Source organism: Paroedura picta, chromosome 11 (genome assembly GCF_049243985.1).
Source record: "Paroedura picta isolate Pp20150507F chromosome 11, Ppicta_v3.0, whole genome shotgun sequence".
NCBI lineage: Eukaryota > Metazoa > Chordata > Lepidosauria > Squamata > Gekkonidae > Paroedura > Paroedura picta.
The window spans coordinates 63256882-63272813 of record NC_135379.1 but is presented as its reverse complement, the minus strand read 5'-3'; the positions used below and the strand labels follow the sequence as shown (position 1 = coordinate 63272813).

General features: G+C 49.2%; 1 long non-coding RNA gene across 1 annotated transcript in view; it reads right to left on the bottom strand.

Annotated features, from left to right (window-relative positions):
• Positions 1–270: 270 nt before the first annotated feature.
• LOC143820683 (uncharacterized) overlaps positions 271–15932 on the bottom strand; it is a 37481-nt gene continuing 21819 nt past the window's right edge. Inside the window, exons 2-4 of the long non-coding RNA XR_013225461.1 lie at positions 5859–6062; positions 4383–4507; positions 271–1889 (exon numbers count right to left, since the gene is read on the bottom strand). This is a non-coding gene — a long non-coding RNA (uncharacterized LOC143820683). The remainder of the gene's footprint in view (positions 1890–4382; positions 4508–5858; positions 6063–15932) is intronic.

The following is a 15932-nucleotide window of genomic DNA, read 5'->3' as shown; positions in this document are numbered from 1 at the left end:
AACCTCGCATATGTGCATGAGTCATGATTGTATCAGCATGTTCCCTCCGCAAGTACTGGGTGGGGCAATACAGCCTAAGGAGGTGGGTTTTGTATAAAAGGGAGTTTCCACCTGGAGTTCGGTGGAAGCTCTTACTCCATACCAGCGGACTCCACGTTGCTGAAATAAAGCTTGTTCCTGTTGTATCGTTCACCAGGCCTGGCGTGACGTTTTCTTCAAAGGGGCACCCTGTTTTTTCAGTTAGCAAGCGGGTCCCCGACACAGGCCTGAGCGCAGGTTTAGTTAAAGAGTTGAGTCCAATTGATTCAAGCATGCATAAAATGGTAGTGCATAGCTTGCATATTCTCCCCAAGTTCGTACTTGGGTGGGAGACCATCAAGGAGGTCCAGGGCTGCTGCTCAGTGCAGGCAGTGGCAAACCAGCCCTGTTTATATCTTGCCTTCCAAATCCTTTGGGGGGGGGTCACCATAAATCAGCTGTGACTTGATGCACTCTCCACCAACTACAATCCACATATGGCAGAAAAACAGAGCAACGGGATGGTCAATGTGAAATCTCATGGTAAGAAATCCTGGCTTGGGAATCTGCACTTCACTTTGTTCTGAGCTCGTTTGGTATATTAGAAAACATTTTCCAGGAAAAGCTTGGCTTCTGCTTGGCAGGCTGAGCAGATGTGAGATGATCTCCATCCTGTAGCAGGAGACAATTTGCAACAAATAGCAGGATCCATGTCTGTGATGGCAGGGACAGCTGATGAGGTTCAGTTCTTTCAGCACCATGGAGAGTTCTCAAGATCAGCAGATGTTGCTCCAGTGAAATTCAAGGTCCAAGTGAGGTCTTGGGCCACGCCAGCCTAATTCCTGATATTATGAAACCATAAATCTGCAATCTCTGGGGTCATCAGAGCTTGGAGGGGAGAGTGAGCTGAACCTTAGGAAGAAGGGAGAAGAATTCTGGAAGCTTAGAATGGGAGGGGGGGAAAGAAAGGCCCCTTTCTCTGACAGCGGTAAGCACCTTGCTGTGAAAGTACGAAGCAGGAGGGACATGCTCACCTTTGTGTGCATGCAGACATGCACATACACACACAAGCACAGACTGATGGCAAAAGAAAGTGACAAAAGCTGTGATTGGCCTGTCTGAGGGTGGTGGAGAACAAGGTGGGTCCCTGTGCTGTTGTCCCTGCTGGAGGAGGTGTGGCCGCGGCATGGTAGGAGTTCTGCTGAGGGACCAGGCTGCCCATGGTCCAGCAAGGGGGCTACCTGCAAGGCTGACTTCAGGGGCTGGTATGCAGCCTCACCTGGGCAGCCCTGCAAAGGCAGATCACCCAGGGAGAGTGGCACAGCCATTCACAGGAAAAAGGCAGTCTGGATTGGTCAGCAGTTGGTGGGCAGATCCCTTGGCCTGCCTTTTTCCTATTGGTGGGACAGTCCCCCACTCAGGGCCAGTTGCCTCCAGTTTTAAGGAGTGCGTCTTCCGGCCCGCAAACTGGCTTTTATTAGGGGAAAGATGACTGCTGTCTGCGGGAGCTCTCCTAGGTCCTGAAGAACTGGCTGGACAGAGTCGGCTAGGTAGCCGAGGCTAGCCTGATCTCATCACATCCCACAAGCTGAACTAGGTCAGCCCCAGTTACTACTTGGATAGGAGGCCGTAACAAAGACCAAGGGGGCTCTGCTGAGGCAAGCAATGGCCAACCACCTTTATTCGTCTCTTGCCTTGAAAACCCCACAGAAAGCTTCCCACAAGCTGGCAGCTTGTGACTAGAACATACGGCGTCATGTCCACTGCTGGCAGGGAATTGGTGATGCTCAGTCCCTTCCAGGCCCTCCTCAGTCTCCTTCAAGGGCACAGCCTAGCAGGGTTGAGATGGTGCTGGTTGCCCAAAGGATGACCTGTGGAAAACAGACACAAATCTCAAACACAGCTAGATCTTGCCAGAGCACCCCCTCGATAAGCAGCAATGTGAGCGTTGCCTGCTCCAGGCTGGGAAAATTCCTGGAGTTTTGGAAATGAAGCCTTGAGGGGGGAAGTCAGCAGTCACACAATGTCATTGAGCCCACCCTCCAAAGCTGCCACGTCCCCCGGGGGAAGTGGCCCTCGGTTGTCTGGAGAGCATTCGTAGTCCCAGGAAAACTTCAGGCCCAACCTGGAGATTGGCAACATAAGCAGCATTGACAGGATACTTCACAGGAGGTCCTACAGGAGGTGAAGAGGCACCTTTGTCTCCCCCCTTTTTTCCTTTCCTTTTGAAAAGTTTTTCTTTAATTTGTCTTCTTTTTTTTAAAAAGGGACGGTCAATAAAATTATCTTTTCAAAAAGGAGTTGGAAATGCAGCCACTGGGTGGCATGCAGCTCTACAAAGCAGTTCTCTGCAGGAGAGCCCTCTTGGGAACCGGGGGACGAGTCGACTCTCTCCTGTTTGATTACTTTCCCATTCTGAAGTGTCCCCCCCCCCCCCACAGTGCTTTAGTGAAGACGCGGCCAAGCTAAGTGCAGCCTGCCACTTTTAGCTAAATGCCGCCGTTCACTTTGCATTGCAATATGCAGGAAGTGGCCATGGTGGCATTTAAGCACAATAAAGGAGATTCTCCCTCTTGAATTAAACGTTGAGAGCCCGTTCATTTGGCTCGCGGAGAAGTCTTTTCTGTGTGGCAAATGAACCTTCCAACTGTGCAGCCATTCAGCGATTGTGAACTGGACACTTGGCAAAGCAACCACAACAGAGCACTCGTGGATGCGTCAACACGTCTTTCCTGATGAAGATTTTTAAAGATATTAATGCACACGGATGAGGGAAGATGGAGAAGCCACGCTCCCCAAGTCCTTCAGCTTTGCAGAGAAAGTGTCTTGGAGAGCTGAAGACTGTCGTTCCTGAGGACTGGTCTAGAGTAGCCTTTCTCAACGTTTTGGCCATTGAGGAATCTCTGGCACATTCCTTAGACCAGGGGTAGTCAAACTGCGGCCCTCCAGATGTCCATGGACTACAATTCCCAGGAGCCCCTGCCAGCTGGGAATTGTAGTCCATGGACATCTGGAGGGCCGCAGTTTGACTACCCCTGCCTTAGACTTTTAGAAACCCCCAAAGTGGCCTGATCAGGCAGAATCCGGTTGGGAAGTAGAGCTGTGTGCGTGCCCACCTGGGACCCCTCCCCACCCACCCCCTCCAGGCCCATCAGTGGCCATTTTCGGGGGGTGGTGGTTGGGTTGACATGATCATATATGGTTGTTTCACTCAATAAATGTTTAACAAATTTTAAAAATACATTTAAAAATGAACTCCCACCCATTCAGAAAGCCCCTTCAGTGCTGTCAAGCAACCCCAGAGTTTCAGGAAACCTTGGCTGAGAAGGCCTACCTGTGAGTCCTCACTGCACACTGGGTTGCAAACACTGAGTTTCAGGTGGGTGGCTGGGTTGGTCCGAAGCAATCGAACGAAGTTTGAGTCCAGCGGCACCCGGAAGGACCAACAAAGGCTAATTCTGGGTCTCATCTTCAGGGTGCATGCACAGGAAAGGAAAGCTGATCCCCAGAGTTAAGCTTTGTGGGCCTTAAAGATGCTCCTGGACTCAAACTTGGTTCGACTGCTTCAGACCAACCCAGCTACCCACCCATCTGACTCCATCGGAAATGTGAATGTTCTGGGAGTCAAAGTGTCATGGATGAAACCACAGAGAAAGCCTAATGAACTCTGCTTTGGTGGCAGGGGGGAAACACAATCATGGGAGAGGACACGCAGTAATGGGTTTAAACTTCAAGTACAACGATATAGGCTAGATATCAGGAAAAAAAAATTTCACAGTCAGAGTAGTTCAGCAGTGGAATAGGCTGCCTAAGGAGGTGGTGAGCCCCCCCTCACTGGCAGTCTTCAAGCAAAGGTTGGATACACACTTTTCTTGGATGCTTTAGGATGCTTAGGGCTAATCCTGCGTTGAGCAGGGGGTTGGACTAGATGGCCTGTATGGCCCCTTCCAACTCTATGATTCTATGATTCTATGATTCTACCTTAAAGCTCAGGAAAGAAAAACTTGGGGTGGGAGAAGAAAATTATTTTGGGTAGAAAAGCATGCCTACCCCCACCTCAAATCGCCTCCTGTCTCTCCCTCTCTCAGACCTCCTCGATCCTGCCTGTTCACACAGGTGGCAACATCACTTCCGGGGGCGTGGCCAGTTGACATCACTTCCAGGGCTCTTCGAAGCCTGAAAAATGATTCCCGGGACTCTTCCATGGTCAAAAGGTTGGAAAAGGCAGCTGCAGGGGTGCTAGACAAGGACTGTTCAGAGGACTCTGTGTCATGCCAAGGGGACTTCCCTGGCAGTCTCCCCTCCAAGCCCTAATCAAGGTGTGACCCTGCTTAGCATCTGAGGTCTGATGAGATCCAGCTAACCTTGTTCCACGTCAGCAAAGCCTCTCTTGCCTTGGATCCTACTTGGCATGAGGAGGGAGAACCTGGGAGATGGACTGATTCAGTCGAGGAATCTTCCGCTTTCCGTCTGCAAGACCTGAGCAAGGCTGTTACAGATATGATGTTTCAGGGGTAATTAATGGACAGAGCTGCCATGAATCAAAAGTGCCTTAACCTCCCCTACCACAAACAAGCACACGCAAACTTTCATTTACCAAAACTTATTCGTCTTTGAAAAGCCAGGTCTCCTTATTGCCAAGGAATAAACACATGAAGGTTTTTTTTTTTTTAATGTTAATTTGTTTTCAGTTTTATCGAGTCCTTTCGAGATAAAACATTATGCGATTTCTTTTCACTATGCAAGGCTTCAGTTTGATTAAAGCTTTATTGAGGGAAAATTGCGCATGAAAAACAAATTATCTCCCCTCTTAGCAGCATTAGCAGCATTTGTCGGGTGTTGGGTGGTGTGCTTCTTTCTCCCCGCAGTTTTTGCCTGCTTGCCTTCATCACACACATGGAATGCAGATTAGATCTAATTTAATTTGAGCAGCGAATGTTAAGCAGTTGCTTCAATTAGTCTGAACTTTAAAAAATATACCCCAAAACACTGCAGGGAACTCGTCTGCCAGATTAAATAGTGCAGGTTTTCACTGGTCATTCAATCCGTTTTATCTTTCGAGGTACATTGTGAAGAATTAATTCATTTTCTCCCTTTGTGACTTCTCTCTCCATTTTATCTGCTTTATATTTCATAAGGAATCCGGCACTCTGGTAAATCAGGCAGGCTTCCTGTGTTTTGTGAGTGTGTGAGTGTGTGTGTGTGTGTGTGTGTGTGTGAGTAGTAACACACTCTGCACTTTTCAGTTTGGTGTAGTGGTTAGGAGTCCGGACTTCTAATCTGGCGAGCCGGGTTCGATTCTGCGCTCCCCCACATGCAGCCAGCTGGGTGATCTTGGGCTCCCCATGGCACTGAGAAAGCTCTTCTGACCGGGCAGTGATATCAGGGCTCTCTCAGCCTCACCCACCCCACAGGGTGTCTGTTGTGGGGAGAGGAATGGGAAGGCGACTGTAAGCCGCTTTGAGACTCCTTCGGGTAGGGAAAAGCGGCATATAAGAACCAACTCTTCTTCTTCTCTTTTCCAATCAGGGCAAGACCAATATATTTGGCTCCATTTGGATGACTGAGCAAGGGCCCATGGCCCAGCGGCAGAGCAAACAGTCTCACGTTAGTCCCTGGCCTCTCCCGTTAAAAGGACCAGGCAAGAGGTGAGAAATGCATCGGATTCTGCCTGTTCAAAAAGGCCGCTATGAAATAAGGCAACATCATTAAGATCCCTCCTCTTCAGACGGCTCTTTTGCCCAACTGAAAAATGTGTCATTTGTTTTTTTTAAATTCCTAGATAGGTTCCTTGGCAGTCAGACAAAAGGACATGAAACAAATCAGATTAATTGCCATACCATTCATCTACAGAGTTCATCTGTGAATAGGTCTGGCACAAGCTGGTAGCGATCTTCCTCTACCGGGGAGCCACGATCCCCGTCACTGCCTCTTGCAGGATGCCCAGCCCTTCTGATCCTGCGAGCACATCCGGATTTCTGACCACAGAATGGCTGCTGCCGTGGAGCTAGTTACAAAATGGTTGCTGCAGGGCATGGAGCTAACTGCAGAACATCAAGGTACATAAAAGGTACATAAAAAAATCGTTGATAACTAAAATATTGTAAAATTTAAAAACTGCAGAACATCAGCAATCAACGTTGTGCAGAACTGTAATACGGACTCTTCCCCATTTCGGACAAATGCTCCGTTTCATAGGATGCCTTTTGATAAGTCCTTCATGAGTTGGGCTAGTGCTTGTAACCGGCCAGGGCTAGCCAAGGGGTTTTGTAGTGCGTGCCAGTTGGAGGGACCACCCCTCAGAGGCCTGAGCTCCCACTGTGCAACCCTGCTTACCACACTAAGACTCAGGCCCAGCTACTGAGGTTCTTTGGTTCCTAAGGCCAGCTGTGGCTTGGGAAATTCCTTGAGTTTAGAGCGTGGACCCTGGGGACAGAAGGTGTTGTGGAGGGGAGGGGCCTCAGATAGGTATGGTGATGTTCTGTTACTTGGGGGGCCACCATGGGAGGGCTTCTGGATTTCTAGCCCTGCTGGTCGACCCCCTGATGTCGCCTGGGTTTTGGCCACTGTGTGGTACAGAGTGTTGGAATGGATGGGCCATTGGCCTGATCCAGCATGGCTTCTCTTATGTCCTATAGTCCAGCCCCCAGCCAGTTTTTCCAGGGGAACTGATCTCTATGGTCCGGGGAGCATTTGTAATTCGACAACAACAATGTTAGGCTCACCTGGAGGTTCTTGAGGCTAAAAATCACGCAGGACGAAGTGAAGGTGGAATAAATGCAAATCCCTACAGAAACAGAAATGTGCTGCTGCAAAGGAACCTGATGCCGCCACCAATCCCTTGCAGAGGCCCTTTGTTTGCCATCCCCTGGGTTTCCTCCGTAATGAGCAAAGGCGCACCATCCATTGATCTCGCTGCACACCAGGCCCACCGGGCTCAGGAAGAGGAGCGCTGCTCTCAAGAGGCACCTCCACAATGGATTAGAACTACTCCCTAGTCTAGGGGAAGGATGACAATTTGACTACTCAGCCGCTAAATAGCTATAACATCTGGAATCCCACAACTGTAAGAATGGCTTTAATGATATACCCCAGGAGTGGATAAAACCTCAAGATCTGGCTTATAATGAGATCCACAACTGGAGCCCTCCGAAACAATCCTCCCTTACTTGGGAAATGCCGATTTCATCGCAAGCACAGGAAGCGAGAGAACTTTATGCATTGTCATCTGAATGCCACTGTTCTTGTTAGAAAAATGTACTTTAAAATAAAAATCCCTTCCATATCCCCTGTGGTCGTATTCTTGTGAATGATCTGGAAGCATCCAGATTGCTTGCATAAGCAGATAATTGGGAGTGATATTTGTATGGGGTTATATTGACATCAAGAGCCTCTTGTGGCGCAGAGTGGTAAGGCAGCTGTCTGAAAGCTTTGCCCATGAGGCTGGGAGTTCGATCCCAGCATCTGGCTCAAGGTTGACTCAGCCTTCCATCCTTCCGAGGTCGGTAAAATGAGTACCCAGCTTGCTGGGGGGGGGGGGGGGTAAACGGTAATGACTGGGGAAGGCACTGGCAAACCACCCCGTATTGAGTCTGCCATGAAAACGCTGGAGGGCGTCACCCCAAGGGTCAGACATGACCTGGTGCTGGCACAGCGGATACCTTTATATTGACATCAATTGCATGAATAGTCTATCTTAGCCTGAGGTCACCAGAACATAGAAGCTAAGCAGGGATGACCAAGGCAGTCCTTAGACTGGAGACCCCCAAGAATGTCCAGAGTTGCCTTGCAGAGGCCAGCAATGGTCAACCACCGCAGAATATCCTGTGCCTTGAAACCCTATGGGGGCTGCCGGAAGACAGCTGCTACTTACTGGCAATGCCCCGGTCTGTGGATTAGTTGTGCGGATGGCCCCGCGGCTTAATTGCATCCCTCTGCCGACCGCGACATCACCCAATGATCTGCCAGACTAGAAAAACGATCTGGGAGTTTTTATTTTAGCTGCATCAAAAGGAAAATGTCACAGGGGGGCTAAGTGTCCAGCGTGCCTGTGAAAAGCACGGAGGGCTACAGAGGGTTTAATGCATCTGCCTCAGCTCTGCCTTATCGGGCTGGCTCAGCTGCCTGGTTGGATGCCATAAAGCCACGCCAGTCTCCAGGCCAGCCCTAGAGCCCCCGACATGGCACAGGGTCACGTCTCACTTTACACTTATAGAAACAAAACATAATCTCTCCACGCCTGATAACTACTTGTCTTAGGAATTGTTCCATCAAGGATGTGAAGTCACTGTGACCTAGAATCTTAGTCAACACATAATTTCTCAGCACGTCTGAAAGGTACTCTGTAAACCATTTCGTTGTAGGTGAAAAGTTATAGATAACAAACGACATTTCTTGATAGAGAAGGAGAGATCAGACCAAAGCCATATTCAAGTAACTGTATGACCTGAGTGGCCGCGGTCATTCCAGTCTCACCAGATCTTGTGAAGCCGGATTAGCCCTAGTTAGTATCTAGTTAGCAACGGAGTCAAATTAGGGGAAAGGAGGATCCACTTAAATATGAGAAAGCATTTTCTGGCAGGGAGAGCTACTTGTAGATGGGATATGGATACAGAATCAGGATACAGGATGATCTGGACAGGCTGGAAAACTGGGTTCAAATGGATAAAAGGAACTTCAATAGTGAGAAATGTAAAGTTCTGCTTTTAGGTAGGAAAGATCAAATGCATCCTTATAGGACAGGGGAGACTTGTCTTGACAGTAGCATGTGCGAAAAGAATCTAGGGGTCTTTGTAGACCATACATTGAACATGAGTCAGCAGTGTGACTCAGTGGCTAAAAAGGCAAAATGGATTTGGGGCAAACGGAGTATCGTGTCCAGATCACAGGAGTTGATGGTACCGCTTTACTCTGCTCTGGTTCAGCCTCACTTGGAGTATTGTGTTCAGTTTCAGGCACCCCAGTTGAAGAGGGATGTAGAAAAACTGGAGCATGTCCAGAGGAGGGCAACAAAGATGGTGAGGGGTTTGGAGACCAAGACATACGAAGAAAGGTTGGAGGAACTTGGTCTGTTTAGCCTGGAGAGGTGACAGTGATAGCCGTCTTCAAGTCCCTGAAGGGCTGTCAGGGGGCTGGATGATGACCCTGGATGTCTCTTCCAACTCTATGATCCTATGTTGCCTCAGAGGACAGTAGAAACTCCTTCATTGGAAGTTTTCTGGAGGAGATTGGATGAACACCTGTCAGGAGTGTGCGATATTGAAGTCCTCAAGAAGGTGGGGGCTGGATTGGATGGCCTTTGGTGGTCTCTGTGATTCTGACAACTGGATGGCGACCACCACAGAAATCTGGGGGTGCTACATAGAGGGAAGTGTTGACAAACCACCTCTGCTTGTCCCTTGAGTAGAGTGCCCCATGGGAGGGGTTTCCACAAGTTGATTGTGCCTTAGCAGCATGTTCTTCTGAAGCAGACAGAAGACCTGAAGGGTGGGCGCTACTCAAACAAGAGCTATTGCATGCTCAATCAATGACTATCCCAGAAAGACGAAAACACTGCAGGAGCTCTAAGAAGCCTATTTGGATGAACAGAGAACTTCAAGAGGAACTAAGAAATGATTGCTAAAACTGCTAAAAACTGTGATAACAAATGCTGGAAATGTGGTGACTATGTTCTTTTTTTCATATGTGGTGGAAATGTGAAAAAGTTTATAAGTTTTGGGCAAAAATTCACACCATTGTGCAGAAAATGTGAGGTCTTAGATTTCCCATGAAAGCTGAATCTATGTTACTAAGGATACCTCCGCAGTGCCTCCCAGCCCAAACTCAAAGTTTATTCTTCTACGTGACGACGGCAGCAAGACTAGTTCTGGCCAAGAAATGGAAAATGCAAGAATTACCTTCGATAGAAGGCTGGTTGAACAAACTAGCGGACTTTGCAAAGATGGCCAAACTGACACTGATAGTTAATGGAAAAACAGAAGAGGCCTTTCAAGAACAATGGGGCCCTTATCTGAATTACTTAAGAAGATAAACTAAAAGGGAATTAAGTGTAACAAATGAAGAACAACCCCTCAAATATTAGAGCTTTAATTAATATTGCTCACAAGTCAAATTTCACTAAAGGATTCTGCAAAACATGGGTTCTTTCTTATCCAATGTTAGCTCCATTTGCAAAAACAAACAAACAAATGAACAAACAAATAGGCCGTGGAATAGCCGGTATGAACCTGGAACATCAGTCTGCATTCACTGGCAGAGCTGCCAGCAGAATGGCAGGCCCTCTTCCTACTTCTTGTTTATTATTCATTTGTCTTTAGATTTATTTCCTGCCACTCCTAGGCAAGCTGGCTTGTGGCAGGTTACAGTCAATATCAGAAATATAGTTCATTCCAGAGTCAAGAACCATAAAAATGGTAACACCCCCTAATTACAAGATAGCAGCAGTGCTACCCTCTAGTGGCAGACTCTGGCTCTGCAGTCTCCCCATCACAGGCTCCGTACAACAAGGAGGATAAAGTGTCTGAGTAAGCAGACATCAGGAGAGGGGGACACACACCCCAAAATATTCCAGCCCTAGCCTCGACCAAACGCCTGGTGGAAGAGCTCCATCTTCTTGCAGATCTAGAGGCTTTAGCAAAGTCAGGTGATGTTGAAAGGCCAGTACGTTCTCCTTAAGCAAAATCAGAATATGATTTCCCATCAATGCATACACACACACACGCACACACACACACACACACACACACACACACACACACACACACACACACACGGCTTGCCAAAATGGGCTCTGTGAAATCAACCTGTTCTAACTGACCTGGGGTTGACTCTGTCCACACAACCTCCCCCTGCGGACTCAATTCCCCTCGGAGTGCCTGAGGCACTCCGTTCACAGCAAACATAGCCTTGAACTGCATTCATCTGTTTCCCCCTCTCGAAAGCTGATGTTAACTTGTTTTTGCCATCCGGAGACCAACACCCAATTTTCTACTGCCTGGATTCCCTCCAAGTGTCGATGTTGGATTTATTGCGGCTTGCCTGCTGCTTACTGCGGAGGCAGCTCCCACTCTCCCCGACACGGCTCCTTCTGAAGCACTCAGGAGGGGGGAAAGGCAGGGAACCCTCCATCTCCCGCCGCTTCATGTTCTTCCAAGGTGAAGATAACTCTCCTCAGACAGCAGCACTATCTAAAAATTATTGTCCTCTCTTCCATATAAATATCTCCAGCCGGGCCTGTCGGAGTTTGCCAGTCGGATGCTGGCGATGAACATCCACCTGGTCGCCTGCTGTCACTCCGCTCAATAAAAGAAAGCCGTGAAGGAGTCAGGGCTGCCGATGATCCTCCCGGCCTCAAGCTAATGAGTCATAAAAAGGAAACAACCTCAATCTGTCAAGGGAGCGACGTCTGAAAGGATGGACCTCTGTGTGAAGAATTTAAAGTGCTTCAGATGACAAGAGAGCTTCCACATGGCATCCCTAGAGCGGGGAACTCCTAAGCCAGGGGTGAACAAACTGTGGCCCTCCAGATGTCCATGGACTACAATTCCCATGTGCCCCTGCCAGCATTCGAATTGTAGCCCATGGACATCTGGAGGGCCACAGTTTGTCAACCCCTGGCCTAAGCTGTTGGTGGCTAGTTTCCCTTCCCATCTGGGGAGGAGCTGAGCTATGAGCCCTCTTTAAGTATTTGAAAGGTTGTCACTTGGAGGAGGGCAGGATGCTGTTTCTGTTGGCTGCAGAGGAGAGGACACACAGTAGTGGATTTAAACTTCAAGTACAACGATATAGGCTAGCCATCAAAAAGAAATAAAATATCTCTCCCCCCCTCTTAGGGAAAACGATGATATTGCAGGTCTCCTTTTTGCTCGCATGAAATCCGTTATGAGCTCTTTCCCCCCAGAGGCCAACCAAGCAGAATCGAAGCCAGAACAGAAACTGCAGAATAAAAATAGGGCAGAACCGAGGGGAACCCTCCATGACAAAAACACACCCCACGGCTGGCCCACTGGGCACCTTAAGGTGGCAAATGATAGAGTGGCAGAGGACACATGCAGGTGTTTCAGGCTGCAGCACACATAGCCATAGGCATACAGCTCTATCTAGGTACATCATTTCTATTTATGGACACGCAGTAGGATATACCATCCTAGCACTAGGGGACACTCAACAAGCGGAGTTGCCATGTAAACTCTGCTGCCCTTAACAGAAGGAGCTGAAGAGGCAATGCAGCCACAATGCTCCTGATTTGTTCCAGCAACTATAACAGTGCTGGAAACCGGTATGTGTTGGTCTGAAGCAGCACAACAAAATCAGGAGCAGCTTTAAGACCAACAAAGATTTATTCAAGACCAACAAAGATTTAAGAAAGCTCCCACCTTGAATAATGTGTTGGTCTTAAAGATGCTATTGGGCTCTGATTTCATAGTACTGAAAACCAGGTGTGCTGGAATGAGGCTTTTATTCCAGAACCAGCAAAGTCTGGTTGGCTGCTCAGCTCCAGAATTGTTCCAGCATCGGAACAAGATGACGCTTGGATTTTTACTTTTTTATATGAAAAAGAAAAGAGGGGGGGGGGTCATCACCCTGAGATTAGTTAAAGACAAAGTTGATGGGATGCTGACACCCGCCATTCACCCCAACCCCAGGGCCACTTGTGCAGCACAGACCCTGTGCCTGTTTCCAGTTTTGCTGCCATGAGAGACGGTGACCAAAAGAAGAGACCCTGCTGAGAGGAGAGGATGACTTTTTGCATCAAGGCAAGGAAATGGACTGGAATGAAATTCTCCCCTTTGCTGGGCAGATTTCAGAAATACCACTTTAGCCACTCACACACACACACAAACACACACACACACACACACACACACCCTGCTCTACAAGAAGGGGAGGGGGAAAGCCCTGGCTCCTCTTCATTTAAATCCTAATTCCCCTGGCTGACAAACGGGAGGGATGGGGTGGTGGTAAAGTACCTCTTCTTAGCAGGTCCCAGAAATTGGGAAAGGCAGGAGGCTAGATTGGCCACAGGCAGGGTTTCCTGGAGGGGGGGGGGGTTCCAGAAATGATCTTTCCACCCGGCCTGACCGAGGCAGAGTGGGTGGGCCGACTGAGCTGATAAATGAATCCTTTCAAAATGATGCTCAAATAGCGATCAACCAGAGCTGTTTAGAGGCAATGCTTCTCCTCCACCTAAAGGGAGGAGAGGCATTGACTCTAATTCCAATCTTCAGGTGCAAATAAATATTCCTGAAGAAAGGAATAATTTCCAGAAAATAATTCTAATCGATAGCTTGTCTCATTCTCGCTAGGGTTTCTGCCACCACCACTGGCCAAGATACGATGGAGCTTCCTGCTAAGAAGGCCAGACTCTCTGCTTCCCCTCTCCAACACCGAGGCCTCTTGTGGGAGAGGCCTGCAAAGCCCCATAGAGAAGCCCTGCAAAGCCCCATAGCAGTAGATGCTTGGTAAATGATATTTTTTCCCTATGTGCAAACTCTAGAAAATAGGGCTGCCAGGTCTGGAGATCTGGGAGGCCGAGGCTGAGGAGGGTGGGCATTGTGGAGGGAAGGACTTCCATGGGGGCCAATGCCCTAATGCCCACCACCCAAAGAGGCCCCTTCCGTCACGGAGAACTAATCTCCATTGCCTGGAGATCTCCAGCCACTGCCTGCCGATTCAGGGCAAGGACAGAGGCACGGGGATACCACTATGGCAAAGTAATCTCCTAACAGAGAGTAAGATAGTTTCAACAATTGCTATTCGTAGCTAAGGGCGTTTAGCTTCTCTATACTGAAGTTGTTTTTCAAAATATGAAAATTGAAGTCCCCTGATAAAGCCAAGGAGCGAAACGCGTTGGGATTCATATAAAAGAATAAAGAAGCATGGAAGTTTGAAGACTCCCTAAAAGTCATTTTGGAACATTTGACTTGCCATATTGGTATCCCCGTGCGTCTGTCCTTGCCCTGCATCCGGTCCTTCACTGGGTCCTACCCCTCTTTCTTTATTTTGGCTACTGCCTGCAGGTTGACAACTTTCATGGATAGAGATGCATTTATCATGCTTGTCCACGCAGACTGAGAAGCACAAGTCAGGAATAAGAAGGAAAAGAAGACAGGAGGCAAATCTCCGGAAAGGTTGGCTGAGCGCTGAACGAAATTGAGCTGGCTATAATCTCTCCCGATCCCTCACTGACTCTCTCCGGAGCTGCCCTGGATGACGCCTGCCAGCACCCTTTGAAAGGAAACTCCCCGTTATTTGAGAAAACAAACCAGAGAGCAGAGGTAGTCAACCTGTGGTCCTCCAGATGTCCATGGACTACAATTCCTATGAGCCCCTGCCAGCGTTCACTGGCAGGGGCTCATGGGAATTGTAGTCCATGGACATCTGGAGGACCACAGGTTGACTACCCCTGCCATAGAGGAGCCGGCCACCTTGTTTACGGGGATCACCGAAGGCCAGGAGAGGGAGGCGTTTAAGCGCAAAATACCCCGGCCCGAATAATAAGACGAGGCCATTTGGAGCAGTCGCGACATGAAACCCTCGATCCCGGCTTCCTCGCACACTGTCCAACAAAGCCTGAAGAAATCTAATTTTATCTCAGCCTCCCACACAGTAAGCCGTCTTCAGCGCAGCGTGCTGTTTCTTTGCCCTGCAATCGGCTGCTTCAAAGACGAGGGATCTTGTTAATAAAGGCAAGTCAGATGTGCGGCGCAAAGCAAGGTTCCGGTCTTCTAGAGCTGTGCCGACAGAGGCCGAGCAAGCGGGGAGAAGCACATGGCCAGGCAGACTGCGGCGGGATGTGGAGGCAGCAGCTGCGTTTTTTCGCTGGAATACAAGAAGGGGGACATGGGGAGGAGCATTCCCTGAACCAGGTGGTGCCTTTCTGCAAACCAGACACCATGACACCCATCCTGGGGCCCATCAAATGTGTTTAGCAAAGGGGTGTGGCCAGTGGGATCTGTTAAGGGTCCCCGCCCTAGGGGGATGAAACCGGCCTCAACCGGGGCCAGGGCCTTTTCAGCCCTGGCCCCGGCCTGGTGGAATGCTCTGCCAGATGGCATCAGAGCCCTGCGGGACCTTCCACAGCTCTGAAGGGCTTGCAAGGCTGAGCTGTTCTGCCAGGCTTATGGTCGAGGCTAGAAGGAGCATCTATCCTTTTCTGCCCAACCCCCACTGAGCTGAGACTCTAGGCCTCCATTTCCCAAAGATACGGCGGAATATAAATCCCACCAAAAATACATAAATATTGGCTGTGCCAATTTAAATAGCCCTGTTTTGGTGGCAGCTAACTCCACAGGATTGGCTTTATTCTCTCTCCCACTCCTCTTTCCGAGGGTATTTTTAAAACTTATTCCTCTTGTCTCCTGAACTTGGGCTTCCGTTGTGTGGTTCTGGCCGTTCATGACCGTTTTGTGGTTCCGGCCATCTCCCCGTGTCAGAATTGTAGAGGTGGCCACAGGCTCAAACAGGTTGGGGACTCCTGCCCTGATTGGGGAAGTGATATATTCCTGGGGACACACTCCTTAACACCAGGGCTGGTTCATCCATGTAGCCCCGCATGGAGCCTCCCCCCATGGACCAGAGCTGTAGCCTTTCTCCTCCCCTCCTTTCCCTCAACTTTTTTATGGCATGGATGTTAGGATTGCAGCATCCAAGTGCTGGGGTGGGAAGGGAGGTGTCTGGGCTGCACTGGCGCGGCCCTAAGAAAGTGGGGCTCTGCTGCTGGCCCTGCAGAGGAACTGGTTGTCACTGTGGAGGTTGGATACTGGACTAGATGGACCTTCACTGGAGGACTCTTTGATGTTCTTCTCAGGGGAAGGTCTCAGCCTCTCTGTCCTGTTATTGGCCCTCCAGAGGAACCAGCTGAGACTGTGTGAGACGGGAGGCTGGACTGGATGGACCTTCCATGGTCTGACCCA